The 21013-nt window shown below is 44.6% G+C and overlaps 1 protein-coding gene across 3 annotated transcripts in view; it reads left to right on the forward strand.

Moving 5' to 3' along the window:
• Positions 1–21013, forward strand: part of NBEA (neurobeachin) — a 482091-nt gene that overhangs the window by 203340 nt on the left and 257738 nt on the right. The gene's annotated exons all lie outside the window — the stretch shown is intronic.

A 21013-nucleotide genomic window follows, 5' to 3' on the forward strand; every position in this document is an offset into this window, starting at 1 on the left:
ATATAGGCTTAATAAATCATTTTTATTCTCATTAAAACCCCAAACATGTATAAGGGACGTAAAGTAGAAGTTAGCCTTGCAAGTCTCCTTAGGATCTGTGTATAAAGTTACTAACATGAATTATCCTGTGGTTTTGTTTGCCTTTCTTCTTTTCTAAATACTTTATAAACTTAAATAAAAAAGGATTTTAGTGACCTCACCGACGCGATCGAGGCCATAGCCCAGCCCGTACAAAGGAACCACAACTGAAGCGCAGTCTTCCTTTTTCAAATGGCTGGGCCTTTGAACACTTAAACTTTTCATTTCTCTTCAATACGATGCAGTTTAGGCAGATGGAATAAAGCACCAAGTCCTACTTCTCGTCTGACTGTAACTAATCTAAGATGGAGGTACAAAGGCACAGATAAGAGGACCGTGGAGGCCCTAGTAAAGGATGTTCACCAATGAGTCCTTGGCATTGAAAGGGTTTTGGGTGTGTAATAAGATTATGAATGTAGGAAAAGTAAGGATGGACTAGATTTTTTTAAAAGTGTCTTTGGAAAGAAATGCTATTTTTCACGATGAAGTATCGCATTTAGTGATTTAAATTTGTGACTTTTTTTTAGCATTATGATGGTTACTAAAGATTTATTGATATGTTCTATTTCTGAAGAAGTCTAGTGCTGATCTAAACAATTTCCCATTATGTAGCTTAATTTGAAGTCAATAAAGAACAGAAATCGTGGCATGACATTTTAAATCGAATATCATTAAATACTACCTATGTAGGTTCAGAGCATTGATCCTGTGATCCCAGAATAAGATTTTGTGGAAGGCTTTATTGAGACAAATTAAAGAGAGACCCTTGAATGCCAGCAGGCGTTCTACAGACATTAGCAGGGGAGGAGGTTCAGGCTTCGGGAGCGGTCTGAGCAAGGCCTGGGGAGAAGTGGACCTGTCAGCGCGCAGCCCAGGGACCAGCCTCACTTGGTGCACATCAGAGAGGACGCGCCAGACTCTGTTCACTGGGGCTTGTTCGGTCGTGTGAGGAGTTCCCCCTTCCCTGGCACCAGGTGAAACAGCACTTTCCTCGGGGTGTTTTTTAAAATAAAATGTTGTAGTATATGAGCAGGACAGAATTGAAGTTGGTAGCAGATTTCTGGCTTGTGAATAGTACTGAGTATTCCATAGGCTTTGCCTTTACAGGCATGCCTCCAGAGCTACTGTCTCATTCCAGGACAGCAAACACAATCCCTGCCTTTTTCTCTGGATGACACCTGACGCCAGCTCTCATCTGTGGTATAACATCTTATCAAAGTCAAAGGAGCAAGCTGGGCATTTAAAAACTTTAGAGCTGCTATGATTATATCATTTTTCTTGCCACTAAGTTTTTAATATGTATTAAGGATAAATAAAAGTTAAGCAGGGGACTTCCGGTCAAGATGGAGGTGTAAGTAGACATGCTTCACCTCCTTTCACAACCATAAGAAAGACCACAGCCAACCTCAAAACAAGAACCACCCAGAACTGCCAGAAAATCATATGGAAGTCTGACAACCAAGGATTTAAAGAAGTCGGGTTCATCCAGAGGGGTAGGAAGGGCAGAGAAGGGAGCTGGGACAGAGAGGACGCGTTGTGGTGGCGGCGAGGCAGCAGGTGCCAGCAGAACAGGTGGTCCCACGTTCATGTGTGGTGGATAAAATCGGGAGGGACACCTGGGGAGCGGGCGCTCCTAACCCCAGGCCAGACCACACAGCCTAGAGTTCCAGCGCCTGGAAAATAAAGCCTCATGACTCCTGGTTGTAAAAACCAGTGAGGACGGGGGCAGCAGAAGTAACAGCCGGTCTTTCAGGAGAGTCCATTTAAAGGGCCCGCATGGTCCTAGGATGGGCGCAAACCCACCCGCTCTGGGAACCAACACCGGGGCAGCAGCTAGAGGGGCTCCAGCCACATGTGAAAAGAGGGCAAAGTGACTGGAAGTGAAATGAGTGCTGAGCAAGCCTCCAGCAGCCAGGCAAGCGGCACTGTCCCCTGTCCAACCCCTCCCCCACATACAGAGCCACAAAGCGGTGAAGTGGGCTATCCACCCCCATCCCCCGCCGGATAATACCTAAGGCTCCACCCCATACAACGTAACAGGTGCACTAAGAAAGGATCAAAGCGGCTCGATCTAACACAGAGAAACGAACACACGGAGGCTGCCACGTTGAGGAGACAAATAACTATGGCCCAAGTGAAAGAACAGAACAAAACCCCAGAAAAAGAATTAAGTGAAACAGATAGGCAACCAATCAGATGCAGAGTTCAAAACAGTGGTGATAAGGATGCTCAGAGAACTCACTGAGTAAGGCAAAAGCGTAAGGGGAGAAATGAAGTCTATACTAAGTGAAATAAAAATCCACAGGGAACCAACAGTAAAGGAAACTGGGGTTCAAATCAATGATTTTGAACATAAGAAAGAAATAAACAGTCAACCAGAACAGAATGAAGAAACAATTTAAAACAAAAAACAAAAACAAAAACAAGGAGAGAATAAGAAGACTGTGGGACATCTCCAAAAATGCCAACATCCAAATCACAGGGGCGCCAGAGGGAAAAGAGAAAGAGTAAGACATTGAAAACTTTATTTGATGAAATAATGAAAGAAAATTTCCCTAATCTGGCAAAGAAAATAGACATGCAAGTCCAGGAAGTGCATAGTCCCAAACAAGTGGGGCCCAAAGAAACCACACCAAGACACATCATAATTAAAATGCCAAGAGTTAAAGATAAAGAAAGAACATACAAACAGCAAGAAGAAAGCAGAGAGTTACCTACAAAGGAGCTCCCATAAGACTGTTAGCTGATTTCTCAAAAGAAACACTGAAGACAAGATGGAGCTGGCAAAAGGTATTCAAAGTGATGAAAAGCAAAGACCTACAACCAAGATTGCTCTATCCAGAAAAGCTATCATTTAGAATGGAACGGCAGATAAAGTGCTTCCCGAACAAGGTAAAGCTAAAGGAGTTCATCATCACAAAGCCCTTATTATATGAAATGTTAAAGGGACTTATTTAAGAAAAAGAAGATCAAAACTATGAACATTTGAATAGCAACAATTTCACAACTATCAAAAACTGACTCTAAAAAATAAAAACTAAGCAAACAACCAGAACAGAAACAGAATCACAGAAATGGAGATCATTTGGAGGGTCATCATCAGGGAGAGAAAAGGGGAAGAATGGGGGGAAGGTACAGGGATTAGGAAGCATAATTTATGGGTACAAAACAGACAGGGAGGTTTAGAGTAGTGTAGGAAATGGAGAAGCCGAAGAACTTACGTGCACGAGCCATGGACGTGAACTAATGGAGGACTGCCAGAGGGCACTGCCAGGCAGAGGGAGAAGAGGGGGGAAATTGGGACAAGTGTAATAGCATAATCAATAAAATATACTTTTTAAAAAGTTAAGCAGGAGATTAAGAATGTGATGATGCATAAACATTATTATCAACTTGAGTCATAATAAAGATTTTAAATTATTAGACAATATGGAGAAAATTATATAGTAGAAATGTAGACATTTAGGGGGAAAGAAAGAGGTTATAAATATTAAATAATCAGGACATCTCTATTTATCGTATCTTGGGGAGAATGCCTCCTGAACCAACGGAGCAGGAGGGTAGAGTCAGCCACTGTCATCTGCCCTCTGAATTTTAATCAAAGATGCAAAGAGCATATGACTCAAAATACTTTTGATCATTTACACGAGGTATTTTATTGTTGATTTATTTCAACTGGACAAGTTAGGAGATATAATACATTTTGAATCAGTCACTTTTATGTTATAAAATAGTTTTTCCTGACCTCCCTATGCTGTGTGTGGTATTCACACACGATCTAAGATTTCATTCTTGTCTATTAATTACTTCACATTCAACCCAAAGTATAAACAGAGAAAGAAAATCATGGACAAAAGTTCTGAGCTCAGTGGTGGAAAGGGTTAAATATATAAATGACAAATGACAAGAGCTAGCCTCAAGTCTGAATTCTCTTAATTCTATTAAAATCGGGACAAGAAGAAATCAGTGCGCCTGGCCACTTGCAGGTTAGGCCTAAAGGCGCTCGCATTTCTGGGGCAAAGAAATGTCACCTAGTCTAAAGTACACAGGTCCCCAATCCCTGACAGACCTCCTCCCTGGCCTAATGGCCCGTATGTACTTCCCACAGTGTCTTCCCCTCCCTGCTTTCCCGTTCTTTCAGGTTGTTTCCCCTCGTTTTTATTTCTCAGTGTTTATGTTCTATGAAGTCTCCAGGCACATCGCAACGCCTTTGGAGAACGGCGGCAGCAGGCCCGGGGGCTCCGCGGTCAGGGCACAGGTTCAGTACAAGAGCCCGCCGATGAGCGCGTGAACAAGTCGCTTTCGTTGTTTCTCTCTCACACCGCTGTTTCCGTCTCTCTCAAAAAAAAAAAGAAAAAGAAAAAGAAAACCCATGAAAACAATGCTTACATATTTTACAGTCCTACTACTCTTATACATCCTCTTGTTTTTTGCAGATTTTTTCTATGTCCTATGTATATTTCAACATACTTTATCTTTATTAGCTGCCATGTCATAAGTAATTTTCAGCACCCTCTTTTTCTTCTGTTGCATATTTCCTCATCGTCATGTTTTCGGCAGTTTTTGTTACTGCTGTGTGGATAATTACAGGTTCACAAGAAGCTGCAAAAGCAGGACGGGAGTCTCCCGCACCCTCCCCTGGCCTCCCCGTGGGATGCCAGCTTGTAGGGACAGGAAGGCCCCTCCACCCCGGCATCTGAGGCCGGAACAGTGCCAGTAACTAGCACAGTGCCGTTCACTGGGCCACAGTCAGCGTTCAGCCTTCACCGCCTTCCCGTGCGCGTTCATCGGTCCGTGCGTCTAGAGATCAGTGTGGCTGCGTTCCTTCCACTGATGCAGTGGCCACCCCCACCAACATACCGAATTACTATTACTCCACGTCTCCCCGTCCCTTCAGCCTCCTGTGGTCTGTGAAGCTTTCCTGGCATGTTATTTATCATATGGTTCTAATCACTGCCCGCCCCCTGTGCAGCAGAGCGCAAGTATCTAGATAGGAAGGCTAAGTTCCTGTTCACTTGTCCTAACTGAATGATCTTCTAGGTGATAAAGGCCTGATTTTACAGTATTTCCCTTCATTTTAAAGCATTCCATTCAGCGAGTGGAGAAGAGTGTTGTACTGTCTCTTATTTTTTATGTACTGTCCATCCTATTTTTTTTAATCCTCACCCGAGGATATGTTTACTGATTTAAGGGAGGCAGGGAGGGATGGACAGGGAGAGAGAAAGAAGGAGGGAGGGAGGGAGGAAGGGAGAAGCACCGTTATGAGAGAGACATTGAGTGGCTGCCTCTGCGTGCACCGGACTGGGGATCTAACCTGAGCCCTTTCCACGCACTGGATGACGCTCCCACCAGCTGATGAGCGTGGCCAGAGCTATTCACCTTATTTATGTGACATTTATTGAGAGCATTTGAAGTTATACAATGTTTATTTAAAACTATCCAAAAGGAAGGGCTACTTAAGGATGACACAAAAGCCTTTAAGTCTTCCATGACCCCGTTCTGCATGTTGCATTTTAAATTAGGCGGTGCATTCGCACCATGACAAAGTGTACGTTGTTCCTCTGTTGCCAGTGGCATCTTCCGGTTTGCTCGCTGCTGTGCCACCCTCTCGCACGCTGCTCAGCACGTAGCGTAGATGCTAGTTACTTATGGAGTGAATTCCTGAGCGAAAGGGAAACACAGCCCTCGATAGGATTTGATGAAGTTTTTAGTTGTGGTAAAATATATATACTATAAAATGTGCCATTTTAACCATTTTCAAGTGTACAATTCAGCAGCATTAATTACATTCACAGTGTTATATTACCATTATCGTTACTTATTTCCAAAACATTTCAACACCCCAAACAAAAACTCCGTGCCCACTGAGTGTGCCTCAGTCCCCCACGTGCCTCTCCCAAGACTCTGGTCTCTCTAATCTGCGTTTTCTCTGTGATTGGCCTGTTCACAGTCTTTGATATAAATGGAATCATACAGTTTTTGTCCTTAGTGTCTGGGTTTTTTAACATAATATTTTCAAGGTTAATTCATGCGACATGTATCACAACGTCATTCCTTTTTATGGTGGAATGATACTCCATCCTTTGTCGGGTGCTGCGGTTTATTTTTCATCGCTCCGTTGATGGACACTGGGGCGGCCCCCACCTTTCGGCTGTTGTGAATAGCGCTGCAGTGAGCACTGGCCTGCAAGAATGCGTTTGAGTCTTTATTTTCAGCTTTTTTAGGCTTCTGCCCAGGAGTGGAATTGCCGAGCCAAGCGCTAATTCTACGTTTCACTTTTCAAGGAGCTGCCCACGGGTTCTCCTCAGCGCTGCTGCGTTTCACATTTCCACGGGGCCTGGACAAGAGTCCCAGTTATTCCATATCATCTCCAAGGCTTCTCTCTCTCTTTTGTTCTAATTTGCCATTGTTTTCCATTTTAATCATCCCTGTAGGTGTGAAGAGACATCCTGCAGCTTTCATTTGCATTTCTCTGACTAGTGACACGTCTTCTAATTTACCTGCAGGACACTTGTATTCCCTTTGGAGAACTGCCTGTTCGGTCCTTTCTCATTTCTTAAATTGGGTGTTTTTATTGTTGCATTGTGTGTGTGTGTGTGTGTGTGTGTGTGTGTGTGTTGTTGTTTATTCTGGATATTAACCCCTTATCAAGGAAAAGATAGGAAAAGACTGTCTCCCGTTATCTGGGTTATTTTCACTCTCTGGGTAGTGTCCTTTGATGCCCAAAGTTTTTAATTTTAATAATGCCCAATTTATCTATTTTTGTTGTTATTGTTGCCTGTGCTGTAGTATCCAGTTAAATAACTCATGACAAATCCAAGTTCATGGCCATGCCCCGCTATGTTTTCTCTAATAGCTTTATAGTTTCCGTTCCTAAATTTAGGTCTCCGATCCACGTTGAGTTGATTTTTACATATGCCGTGTGACGGGGAGACGCTTTTGTTCTTCACGTGCACGTGTCCGGTCCTCCCAGCGCCATTTGTCGAAGAGGCTGTCCTTTGCCCATCGAATGGCCTTAGGACTCCTGTTGGAAATCAGCGGCCCATGGATGCCCAGGATGATTTCCAATGCAAAAGGAGTGCCTGTATATTAAAAGTAAAATAACGTTTAACATTATAAGGTTAAATAAAAATTCTGTTTACCTCATGTTTTCAGTGCTTATGAGTAATAACCACTTAATGTGTATCCTTTCAAACTATATTTCTACACTTGAGTGCGAAATTATTTCTTTCACTATAAGCAAAAATCACTTTAAAATCACTTTGACTTTAAGCAAAAATGTGAGAGCAGCAAGTCTAAAGTGCTGCTTCTGGCTGACGCCCTTGAGCAGTGCTGTCTAGTAAAAACACGTGACCCACATAATATCTGAAACTTTCTAATAACCACATTTGAAAAGGTTACAAAACCAGGAGAGAGTATTAGTTTTTTAATATCACATTTTTCTTAGCCTAAATGTAATATCAACATGTAATCATTATAAAAACTTATCAATGAGATTCTGTACAGCCCCTTTTCTGTGTTCTTCCAAGCCAGGGCCTGTTTCGTATTAGAACAGGGATCAGCTCACAGCAGCCACACCTCCAGTGCTTGCAGATGCTGTGGTGCTCAGCACCGCCCTTCTCTCCACGTATGGAAGTCTGTGCTTTTTGAAACTCTGATGTTAGCACAGTTCACAGAAAGATGAGCTGTTCCAGAAGCCCAGAGCATTGTTGCTCTTCACGCAAAAAATCAGCTATGTGTCCCAGATCCTTGCTCTGTGTGAAACAGGTTGATGCCCAAGTTTCGCTGCAGGACTAATTCTCTTACACCAGCTTGTGCACCTATTGCTGCATGATTATTCATGAATAAACATGAGGCGTTTATGGCAACAGTACACAGTTCTGCTTCAGGCCAGCAAAGCTTGGTGGGGCCCTAGCATTCAAGATTTAACACTGGAAGTTCCTTCTGTTCTTAAGCAGTAACACAGATAAGTGGCATAGAGTAATTTATTATTCTGCCGGGGCACAAATTGAGATCATGTGCTACAAGTTTGGTGCTGGGGGCAAAGCCCAGCAGGTAGCAAAGCCCCAACAGCTCCGTGCGGCATGGTTGCTCCTGTTCTTCAAAGCTACTCTGCAGTGATGGCTGACGCACAGTAGTCTGTTAGCTGCAGATGAATAACAGTGGTTACACAGATATATACCTTATAAACAATTACCTCAGAAGGCCCAGTACCATCTAGCACTACACACAAACTGCAAATTATTTGAGAGAAGGCACTAGGTCTCTCAGTTGTCCTCCTCTTGAGTCCTGGTCTATGGGATGCATTATAGTTTGCTTATTAAATTCTAAATTGATCATTAAATTTTCTTCTGATTATATATAATATCTTGGAAAATTTGAAAAATAAAAATACAAAGAAACAAAAATAGGTTATAACATTATAACTAGAGGTAATTATCATTTCCATTTTGTGTGTTTCCTGCTAGTAATTTTTCCTGTGTGCATGTTTATATATAACTTTTAAAATAGTTGAGAGCACATTTATATATAATTGTATGATCTGGCTTTTTCCTTTTATTCTAAATTATAGTTCTCTGGACCTTTCAGTGAGCCTGCATAAATATTAAAATGCTTAAATTTTAATTTTCAAAACTTACGCTTTTTTTGTTTGACTTTGTTAAACAATAAGTACCTGATAACTCAAAGAAAGCCCCTTAAAATGTACAGAAAAATATGGAATGACAAGCAAACGCCCTTACTCCCCCATCTGCTCCTTTCCTCACTGCCTATACCACTCATTTTAAAAAATTAACTTACTTTCCAATTATAGTTAAGATACAAAATTATATTAGTTTCAGGTGTACAGCAAGACATTTATATAATTTATGTAGTGATCCCCCGATAAGTCTAGTACCTACCCAGCCTTAAGTAGTTATTACAATATTATTGACTCTATTCTAGTAGCTATTTTGTAACTACCAATTGTACTTCTTAATCCCCTCCGCTTTTTCATAAACACCTTTACCCCTTCCCCTCTGGTAACCGTCACTTTATTCTCGGTATCTATGAGTCTGTTTCTGTTTTGTTTGTCTATTTTGTTCTTTAGATTCCACATATAAGTAGAAGCACATGGCATTTGTCTTTCTCTGGCTTCTGTCACTGAGCATAACACCTCCTATTGCGTCCATCCATATTGTCGCAAACAGATTTCATTCTTTCTGACGAGTAATGTTCCGTTGCATGTATGTATCACATCTGGTGCATCAACTCGCCTGTCGGTGGGCACACGGGCTACTCCTGTGTCCTGGCTGTGACAAGTGATGCTGCAGTGAACCTGAGGTGCATCATGTCACTTTAAGTTGGTGTTTTGGATTTCTAAATCCAAATACCCGGAAGTGGAATTTCTGGGTCATAAGGCAGTTCTATTATAATGTTTTGAGGAACTTTCTTATTGTTTTCCACATCGGCTGCATCAATTTACAATCCCACCAACAGTGCGCAAGGGTTCCCTTTTCTCCACTCCACATCCTCGCCAGCACTGTCGTGTTGATTTATTGATGACAGTCATTCTGACAGGTGTGAGGTGATACTTCATTGTGGTTTTATACTGGTTTTTGTTGTGTGATATAGTTTAAGCCTGAGTGGTAGTCATAAAAGGGGAGTGTGTACAAAGGTCTTGGAATGTAGGTCTTGAGAAATATTAAATGTCTATTGTATCTTTAGGTTATTTATGAACATTTTTTGAGAAGAGCTACTTCAAAATACCCAGCGCTTTTAGGCCGTAGTTGAAGGAGGCTAGAACTGTTGATGCTAATGATAACAATTTTTTCCAAATTTATATTTTACTATATCTTTTTTTAAGTTACAGTATTTGACTATCACCCTACTGATATACCTAGTCTTCACTACAGAAATGTGGCATTAAAACACACCCACCAAAAGGGTGGTACCGAGAGCACAATACAGCTTAAACAAAACCGCAGCACACTGGTCAGGATGCAGACTTGTGCTGAGCCCTTAAGAAATGTGTCCTGTGGACAAATGCAAATTGCATTTTTCATGATAAATCACAGACGTCAGGGAAAGACAGTCATTGCTATTTCACTGATTATAGACCGCTACAGGATTTTGATTTGTTAAAGTTTTTTTTAAAGATTTTATTTATTTATTTTTAGAGAGGGGAAGAGAGGGAGAAACATCCATGTGTGGTTGCCTCTTGAGCGCCCCCTACTGGGGGCCTGGCCCACAGCCCAGGCCTGTGCCCTGACTGGGAATGGAACTGGCGACCCGTTGGTTCGCAGGCCGGCGCTCAGTCCATGGAGCCACACCAGCCAGGGCTTGTTAAACAGTTTTAAAAGTTCTATCAAAATTTAATTTTAAGAACTGAAGATATTTAAAACCACATCATTATTAAATCGTAAACTGCATGTTTGAATATGACACACTTTTTAAATGTTTCATTTTTATTTTTTAATTTCAAAAGGTACAAATCTTGAGTTTATTTAAAAACCTTATTCTAATTTTTGTTGTTTTTCTACCCAACTAGGTCTTAAAATCTGAAACATTCCTTCTACTTTCTTATTTAATAAAAGTTAACATTTCTTGATTTTTTTCTGATAATTTCTAGTAGCAGGTTTTTTCTCTACAAGGAAGTGTGCCCTCAACTCAGTTTAGCATCTGCATATCCTTATATTTTGTATATATTCTTAGATACAGAAAATGCTGTATGTAAAACAACCTAGATTATTTTTCTCTATAAATACAAGCACATGTATAGGTGTATTTATATATATTCATAAGAATATTTGTAATAAAATGTTTTAAATTTATTTACATAATTTAGCAATCTACTAAGTTCCTAGGAATCCTCTTTATATTTAACTTTATATGCTTCACAGCTTTTCTTTTGGTAACCAACCAGACATATTTACATGTTTCCTAATGGTTTTTCTGTGGTTGCCCTTTGTATCAATAATCTGTTTGAACTGGCCATTGATTATTCATTTCTTACATTCAGTTTTTTGTCTAATGCTTTTAGTGAGATGTTCTTAAAAATAAACCATGAAAATGATAAAAAGATACTTTAGATACTTGCATAGGTTCATCTTAGTTTATGTTTTGCTTATATTGAAAACATTACTCATCTTTTTTTCTCTCTACATAATGTGTTTTTGCTTCAGCCCTTGTACTCATTAACTTTTCTAAGTTATTGCACAAAATTTATAAGCATGCCAGTTATGATAAGCATTCCTTATGAAAATTTTTTGCAAAACATGTTACTTCTAATGGCCATTAATGATAAGTAGATATTAAGGATATAGGGAGTAAAATATCACTTTTGGAGTGTTCCAGAAGTCCTAAGATCTCAATTTAACCTCCTATTTTTATCTTGAAATATTTTCCATATTTTGAGAGATTTTGAGATGGATTGAGCTTCCAAGGACATGAAATTGCTTTTTTAATTTCATACAAAGCAGGGGGAATGAGAAATGCGCATTCAGCTGAGTGGGAGGAAAAACCGGTGGGTAAAACAGATTATGTCCCGGGTCTGAGATTTCTACTGGGCCATCTAACCGCCATAAAGCGATTGTGGAGCGAACATAGGGATTTCATTGTCATCCTTCTGGAACCTATTTGTCTTCAAAGTGTTTCGTTTCAAAGGATCCTTAACTTGATACCCAATTCTCTGAAAAAGTCCTTCATCTTTAAAAAATTTTATGCATCCGTGTAGAAGAGCTAAAAAATGGTGACAAAACTGTCTAAAGCCGGGCAGTTCTCTGCGGGCACTGAAAGGCCGTTCAGCATGCTCCCCGTAAGTTAGAAATGTGGCGCCCGTGGAACGCCCGTCGTTCCTTACGGCCGTCCGGTGTCTTCCGTAGTGGAGCGAGTGTGTGCGCGCGTCTGTGCGCGCCCGCGCGTGCTGAAATGGCAGAAGACTTTCTGGAATGATTTGTAGGTAAGGTTTTAAATACTCCTTTCCCTGTCATTGCTAAGATATTATCTTTGTTGAAATGCAATAAATTATTTTCTTCTTGTATACGTTCTCATGCATACACTTTCGTTGTTCTAAGTTCTCTAAGCCCACGTATCAGTGAGTTGTCAGAGAGGCAGGACAGGAATCACGGTGTCTGCTCCCTGTCCAGCCGGCCCGTTTGTTAGCTCGCACGGCAGCTCACGCCTGAGAAGCCACAGCAGACACATGTCCAGGCCTCCTCTACGCTGTGCGCTTTTTTTGTCACAAAGTTTTACATTCTCCCCTTATAATACTTTCCTGGATTATTCTGGAAACTCCTCGAATCAGTTACACAATGATATGCATTTAGGAATAGTTGTTCTGCCCTGGCCAGTGTGGCTCAGTTGGTTGGGCATCATCCTGCCAAGTGAAATGCCCCGGGTGTGATTCCCAGTCAGGACACATGCTTGGGCGGTGGGTTCGGTGCCCGGTCAGGGCGCAAACGAAGGGCAGCTGATCGATGTTTCTCGGTCCCAGTGATGTTTCTCTCTTTTTCTTTCTCTCCCTCCCCCTTTCCCTCTCTCTGAAATCAGTAAGCATGTCCTCGGGTGAGGATTAAAGAAATGCTTGTTGAAATACAAAACCAAATGTGCATCAGTGTAAAAGAATGCAATGATTGCCTAACCTAATTCATTAGTCACATTTTTAACACATTTATAAGATACCACTTTCAGTCTTACAAAAATGCCATGGAGGAGAATGAAATACAACAGCAGAGTTTCAAAGGAACTTAAGAATGCCGTTATTTTAGAGATGTGGATGCTTTAATAATTATGATGTATATTATGTTGTTGTGATCCCTCTTTGACGAAGGAAGCGTAAATGATCGCACAGTGTGAGGGAGAACATGCCCACCCCTCGATGACAGCCGCCTTAGCCACGCGGGCACTTCAGGCCTTCGCAGGGGCCCCGAGTGCCTATGGTTTGCAGCGCTTGCCTTCTCTGGACAGCCGTTCGGGAAGCTTCGAAATAACACCGATTCCTGGGCCCTGTCTCAGACGTTATTCTGACAGGTTGGCACTTTCTAAGGACTCCCTTGTTGATTCTTTTGTTCAGACTGCAGAGCCCCAGATCTAAGTGATTCTGTAGATTTGAGAGGATTGGTCACTCAACAGCAAAAATGATACTGAGGACACCCCGCAGGCAGTCCCTCGCAACTGACAGGGTCCGCACGGCCACGTAGCACAGGGTCCCGCAGCACAGGGTCCGCACGGCCACGTAGCACAGGGTCCCGCAGCACAGGGTCCCGCAGCACAGGGTCCACCTGTCACGCAGGAGGCAGAGAGGGATGTGTGGTGAGAATGCTCCTGTCTCCAAGGGAATGGCCTGGGGTCAATGAAAATACAAAACAGGAAGCGGGGAGGAGATCACGGTCGAGCTTGACCCCGCTTCCCATTTCCAAAGTTGACAAATCATTTTGTTTATGCGCCTTGAGGCGGACGGCCCGCCAGCACCAGCGCTCGTTAGCGCCATCCCTCCGCAGGGGCGAGGCTGCAGGTGCGCCTGGAGCCCAGGCAGCCGGCCGTCTGCCTCTCTGAGAGGACACCTGTCCCTCCCGTTCTGTTTTTGCCTTTTACGCTTAGGCCTTTTGTTTGCTACCCAATTCCATGCGCCGTATTCTACCAGGGATGTAAAGAGATTGGACTTCTCATCTAAATGCCCCGGAGTTGATGATTTGTGCTGCTTTCGCCGCCGTCATTCAGAAAACTTGAAACACACCCGAGCCTGATGTTTTTGGGGGTGGAGGATACTTGTGAGGAGTATTCTGTCCTCCCCTTTCTCTCTCTCCTTTGCTATTTTCCTAGCTAATTGAAAGAAAAAAGCTTGTGTTTTCTTCATTGCCACACAAGAATCATTGGTTTAAAAGTCACCAAAACAGAGAAAGACTAAAATAACTCTTAAGCTGAATTGCAGAAAAGAGCTGATGAAAACTCATGTTTAAAATTTCCAGTTTCATTGCTAACTTGGGTGGCTAACGTGGTCACTTCAGCCACCCCTCCACTGAGGTGGCCCCTGGGAGATGGTGGCTGGCCGGGAGACGCAGGGGCGGACACCCACCCTACCGCGTGCTCCTAGGTTTTAGATTTATCTTTCCTCCTTCATGGCCTGTAATCTGGAATTAAACTATGTGACTTTTCTTCTCTCAGACGTCGGGGAGTGAACGTGTACCTGCAGGGCGTTGGTTCGTCTCCCGCCCGAGACCTTCCCACCTCATAGCACAGATGGGAACACAAAGCTTTGCGATCAGGGGCCCAGCCCTCTGGCGGCTCTGGGCCCCACTGGAAGAAGGCGACTTGTCTTGGGCCACACGTTAACTACATTGCGACATGTCGTCACAAAGAAACCTCGTCATGTTTTACATAAACGTACGATTTTGTGTTGGGCCGCATTCACAGCCCGCGGGCCACGGGTTGGACACCCCTGCGCCCTCTTTCTTAAGGAAAGGGGATTGGTAACATCGTTGTGACCTTACAAATTAATGAAAGCAGTTAGTGCAGTTTACAGAGATGACCTTGATGACTGGAGATTGCGTAGATTGGCTCTTGTAGTTGATGAGAAAGTTTGAAAACCTCCCGAACCCGAACCGCACGCCGACACCAGGTAGAGTCCTTGCGGCCCTGGGGCCCCGGCCGGCGGCACTGGGCTTGCAGGCCCTGCCCGAACGCCCATGCGGAGCTCCGGGGCAGGAAGGAAACGCTCGGGTGTGGCAGGTGGACAGCTAATAGCACCTGCAAAAGTGAACCAGATGTATAATATTTATTCAGGTTTATACATAAGGATTTTTTCTGTGTTTTCCATCCAGTATCACTAAACTTCTAGAATTAAAGTCTTGTTGCCTTCATGCTGTCGTACAATCTCTACGAAAATTGTATCATCTATTTCTTCAGCCCCTGCAGTTATCACCGATGAAAACACAGCTCTTCCTTCAAAGATACATCGTATCATGTGCACATGAAACACATTAAGAAGCAACTGAGGCTGCAGACGCATGGGGGTGAGGGCAGTAAGCAAGCTAGTGTTAAACGCCGACATTGAACGTTGGCGTTTTAGCTCATGTTGTTTAAAACCCTGTATCGAGTACGTTTGTGAGATTTTCTCATGTCTGAAGACAGGAGATCAGGACAATCAGGGGCAGCGGAAGAGCAAGACAGACGAAGCCTCTTACGTTTGTTGTAAGGGTTTGGAGGAGAACGTGAAATACCTTGGAGAGAGGGAGGGAGGAAAGGAGGGATAAAGATAGAGGGAGAGACAAAGCCGGGGGGCTCTCTTGTCTCTGTGATGAGCGACGCCCCCGCACGTCTTCACGGGCACAGAGGCCAGCTAGTCTGTGCCTCCCCAGGCAAAGAGAAACCCAGTGTTCAGTCAGTTAGGAGCATCCTCAACGGGGACATTTGAAAGGGTTTTATTAGCTCTAATAATACCGGTGGGGAATTGCATGTGCATTGCAACTCACCCAGTAAGTCGCTAGTAATATGTATTGAATATTACTTATGTGGCTTGATTTTAGCAGGTGCTCAAAAATAAACTTATCATAGGATATAGGATTTGAAACCACAGTGTTCTCTCCGTCATGAACACTACAGAGCTGTCTTTCTCTGAAACCCCTTTCTGGTTTTTTCTTAGTTCCCACCGCAGATATTTCGGAGAGCCTGGTGCAGCTACTGCCCTCTCCGCCGCAGCTTCCTTTCAGTCAGCAGCCCGGTCCGGTGAGACTCTCGCGCGCCGCGTTCTAACGGCCGAGCCCCAGCACCTGTCCCGCGCTCCCACCCTTCCCACCCTTCCTGACACGTGGAGGAGTTAACGTCGTAACATGCAAACGAACGTGATGACAGGCCTGCAAACCCAAGGGACTAAAATGAGAAAGGGACCCTGTCCCGCCCGCACAGCGGGGTTCAGGAAGAGCCTCCTGGGCACGAGGACTTTGTCCCTGTGTCCCCCACTTAGCTGAGCTGTTTTCTCAGTAGGAAACTTGGAGAAAATAGCAGCTCTGTAATTTCAGGCTCTCGGAGGGAGGCGTGAACTCCACACAAAACCTGTGAACAGCACTGTCATTGAACAAATCCCTGAGTTTTACTGCCGGGTCTTTCACAGAAACAGTTCGGGAGGAAAAAAATCTATGCATTGCAATGATAAGTTTTCCTTCAGAATTTTTCGATGTGTCTTCCATGTTCAAAAGCTCTCTAATCTGATACAGGTCACCATTTCCTTCTGGCCGTCGTGAGCCTGCGCGCAGTGCGGGGCTCCTGATCTTCACAGGGACTGTGTGAGGGTTGCAATGGTCGCGTACGTCTAACACTGTTAGAAAAGGGAAAGTTTATTTTCTGAGAGAATTAAAAAATTTCTGTACATAGCTTAAAGACAAAGCAAAACAGAAATCAGGCCTCTGCTTCGGCCCCGAGACCCACTTTGAGGCAACTACTTTGCGTCCAGACTTGTTGCGGCAGCACCCTTGGTTCTCCGTTTCTCTACATGTTGACTTTATTTTAGCATTTTATTCTCACAACGCTGTCACCACCCGCACTAAAGAACTGGGGTGGGGGGCGGACCAGAGCTGTGTTCCAAGTTATTCTGTCCGAACCCTGAGGCTTTGGCTGCCTCATTGCAAAAGAATCCCCATCTGACTTTGTAATGCAATTAGAGATAGGGAGCTGAAAGGACAGGCATGGGGCGAGGGGGGGGTGGGGGGGCATCCCCTCCTTTCTCAGCTTTTGCTCGCTGTTGCAAACAGTTTCCGAGTGCGTCCCTGCGTGCAAATATCATTTGTACGTTAACTATCCGCCATCACTTTTTTCCTTAAACAGCTCTTTTATTTCCTGAAATTAGCTGCCTCTTTGCTCTTTGCTTTTTGGGTAAGTTGCCCACATGGCTATCATTAAGTGCTCTCCAAACTCTCCACCTGCTCTAAAAGCCTCTCTAGGTACAGCGCCTGTCAGGAGTTCTCGGAGACCCTGCGGAGCGAGACAGCCGTCCAGGCGCCTCCGCTGGCGTCCCGTGGAGAGTCCCCACCGCCCCGCCCCTGCGCCCAGGACCGCTGCCGGGTCTGCCCTTTCGTCGATCTGCGCCCACCGCGGTCCGGGGTCTTCCCCTGTGCTCAAGTTCAGAGCTGTTCGTAGGCATCTGGCTCCTCCCAAGGCTCGGGGACGTGGCTGTCTCTGACGGTGAACTGTGCCCGGTGGCGCATGCGGGCGGTGCTGCGGGGCTTCGGAAGGAAAGAGTGTTTGTCACCTGAGCCCCTGGGGTTTGGGGGCTGGCACCCCGTCACCGGGTCCTGCCTTTGGGATACGCTCCCTCGTTTTGGCGGAGCTCATCCACAGCAGGTTCTTGAAAGAAGTGGGTGAAAACTAAGTGTTTATAGTCAAGTCTGAAAGTGTAACTCCTCTGCCTTCCTGTTTGTTAACAGTTGGGCTGGGTTCCATGTTTGGTTATGACGTTTCCGTGATTTTGAAGACGCCATTTGCTTCTGTCTTCCAGTTAGTTCTCGATTCTTCATATGAACTTTTTCTCCCTGTTTGCCTTTTCCTTGACCCTGGTTGTCCCTCAATGTCATGATGATGTTCCTTTCCAGGGATTTTATGTCTCTTTTTTTTTTTTATGGGTTCTCTGTCCTTTCTCATGCTATTGTAGTTTTCACTGCTTTCCTTGAGCATCCTATTCATATGTTTAATTCCTGGGGAAGATTTTAAATGTCCTTGAGGATTTCCTCTCATCCGCGTTCCTGGTTCGCCCTTTCACAACCCCTACCCCGTGCATATGGGCTTTTCACAGAAGGTCCTCCCATTTCCTTATTTCTTTATCTCTTATTTTTCTTGCACGTCAATCTTTTGGTTGCATCTCATCCTTCCTATTTTCTGGGAGTTTTCCAGCTTCATTTTTCTAGCAAATGGGCCTTCTGGTGTTTTTCATTTTTTTGCTTGTTTGTTTTTTGTTTTTAATGTTTGCAGTAGCGTCGCGTATCCACTGTGATTAAGTGCCCACGTCCCTGCTGCTTCCCCGCCCCAGCCTCGTCAGGTCTCCTCTTGTGCTGTACTTTGTGGTGGTAGTTGCTCCCGGTTCTCCTTTTCTGCTCCTCTGGGTCTCTGTCCTTCGTGTCAGGCAGCCGCAGGATCACAGGTCGTGACGACAGCACGGTGCCAGTGGCTTTCACGCCAGCGCTCCTGCCGGCTCCCTCTCAGCTCCAGCCCCAGGGCAGGATGGGCCCACCCCCCGGGGCAGCGCTAAGCTTCAACAACTCTGGGACCTGCCCTGGCCCCAGAGCCCGAAGCGGGGCCAGCTCGAGCTGCGACCGGTTCCAGAACCAGCAACGGCACCGAGCCAGCGCCAGCGCCAGGGCCAGAGGTGTCCGCCATTGCCTGGCACTGGCTTCTTGAGGGCCCCGGAGCTGGAGCCCGTTCCAGAGCCAGCCCCGCAACGAACCTGGGAGCTAGAGCCGCTTCTGCCCTCGCCCCAGGGGACAGCCGGCCCATACGAGCGCTGGGACCAGCTCCAAGCCCAGCCCCAGCCGCAGCCTCCCGGGCCCCCAGCCCCTGCCCCACAGCCCCTCTGCGCTGGGAAGAGAGGCGGCGGAGCTCAGCAGCCTGGCCCGGCCCGGCCCGCAGGTGGCCCTCTCCTCCCTGTGGAATGATGGCTCTTCCATTGTGTGTTGTCTTGTCTTAGTGTTCCTTCTTTATTGTCGTTTACTGTATTTTACTTTTATACTCCACATACAAGAAAATTTAACTTTTTCATCATTAAAAATGATATGAGTGACTAGAGAGTCTCGCCGCCTCTATCCTGAGCCAATGTAGACAGTAGATTATTTTCTTTTGAATAATATTATAGGATTTTGCTTCTCTTGTTAAATCCTGGGAGATTTTTTTCTTGTCTGCTTCAACTGCCCCTTTTTCTTATCTTACACATGCGACTGGCTCCCAAGAATCAGCTTAGGTCTTTGATCTTCTTTCTGTTTATTCTTCTTTGGAGACTTGCCCAATGCTGTGCTTTAACCAATATTTGTATCTAAGTATTTCCAAGTTCTGCATTCCTTTTTGATTTGCCTTTATCACTCTAAATCCAACAAATGTAAACTGAAGACAGCCTTATGATTCTCCCCAAATATGCATCCTTCTTCAGGACTTTCATGATAATTTTACCATTCTCTCTGTCATCCATGTTAACAACTTAATAACCTTATTTGACTCACTCTTCTCCTTTGGCCCTTAAATACAATTTCTCAGTCCTGGCGGCTCTTCTTTGTAATATCTCTTAGTTTTCATTTCCATGTTCAAAATTTGAATTTAGCCTCTTGTCTTCCTTTTGGAAGGGCCTATAAGACAATTCCCTACTGTGTCCCGTTGCTCCTAAACGACAGGTTACTCCTTGACGACACTCATCTGCAGGATGAAGGCTGTCACCTGCTCTGGTGGGCTTTCTCCTCCCGTGAGGCAAATGCCCTTAGAGTGGATCAGGTTTATTGCTACGGCTCCTCTATAAAGATTGCAGATGAACTTCTCATGGGCCGAAGGCCCTTACAGGTATTCTTTGTGTGATCTGGACAGAGTTTTTCAAACATTCTACTCTGTGATCTTTTAGAGACAGTATCATTTGGGATGCGTTATGTAATATCTGATTATACATGTTGTGAAATAACTTTTTAAAAATCCTACTCACATTTAAAGTTTATACTCATATGGAGCCTGAATGTACAAACAACATCATAAAGAAATCACTTTCAAGAAATTGTAAGAATCTATTCTTCAGAGCGACATGGTTCTTCTTACCTAAGAATCTGCCCTTTAGGATGACATCGCAGTAAATGTCAAGTATTCCTGATAAACTGGCACATCTGGGAGGATACTGGTTTGCAGTAAAATAGGATATGTAACGGCAATAGGCAAAATACATGAGGTTGATAACAAGTCATTTTGTCAATATGTAGGACAAAGAGTTCCCTATAATTTTTTCAACAGAAAAGATCTGAAAGATTTAATAAGCTCTGTAAAATACCTTCACAGCCTTGTCATTCCGATAACTTTCCTTAGAGGTGCGGTAGCTGAAACGCAGCGGCTTTGCTAAAAATGGAGTCTTTGGGGCCCTGCGACCTCGCAGCCGCACCGCTGCCGCGCATCGGGGGTGCGGGTTCTCACCTGCGCTGCTGCGCGGGCCCCGGGCTCGCTCAGAGCGGAGCGCTTTCACATCCAAGCCGCTGCTTTTGGACACGCACGCGTCCCAGCCTCTGGCTCAGCCCCGGGAGGGCGCGTGGTCGGGGACGGAGGGCGGGGTCGGGCGGAGCACCGGGCGTTCGCGGCCCAGGTCGGGGCGGAGCGGACGGCCTCCGATTATTAAATCACGGGGTGGGCGGGGTGGGGGGGCATCTCTATAGGTGGGTAACGTAAGTGATCACTAAGAATTTTTTTATAAAACTCTATTAGGGAAGCGTTTATTTATAGTGCTATTAAAACGGATACACATTTTAATCCGAAAATTGCAATTTACCAGGTATATTTAAAAAGACCCCAACACTTAAAATCACCAGGGTAAAGCAATAACCAAACAGTCTATTTAAAGCATGTTGCAAACATGCGAGGCAGGTGGTAGCCCGAGTGGTCTGCTTTCCTAACCTGAAGCGCCGCGCGGCAACCGCGGCCGTCAGGAGCGATGGAGCTGGAACTGCCGGGTTCACGAACACGGTCCGACCTCGGTCGGCAGAGAGAGGCGGCATTTGGATATAGTTGCAGTAATAAATGTTTCCTATTTTTTTAATTTCAAAAGAAATTACTATCACGCCACATTTCTAACGTACTTTTCAGTCCTTTGGGCTGCACACGTAATTAGATTTCCAAATCAATCTACATATGTTGTTTACACTTCTGATTTTTATTTTATAAATCTCAGCGAGAATTTTCTACATCTGGGCCTAAAGCTTCTCTTGCACACGGGTCTCGTGCCTGCGCAGCCGCATCG

Source organism: Pteronotus mesoamericanus, unplaced genomic scaffold (assembly GCF_021234165.1).
Source record: "Pteronotus mesoamericanus isolate MK-2021 breed Mesoamerican mustached bat unplaced genomic scaffold, CSHL_Meso_final contig_94, whole genome shotgun sequence".
NCBI lineage: Eukaryota > Metazoa > Chordata > Mammalia > Chiroptera > Mormoopidae > Pteronotus > Pteronotus mesoamericanus.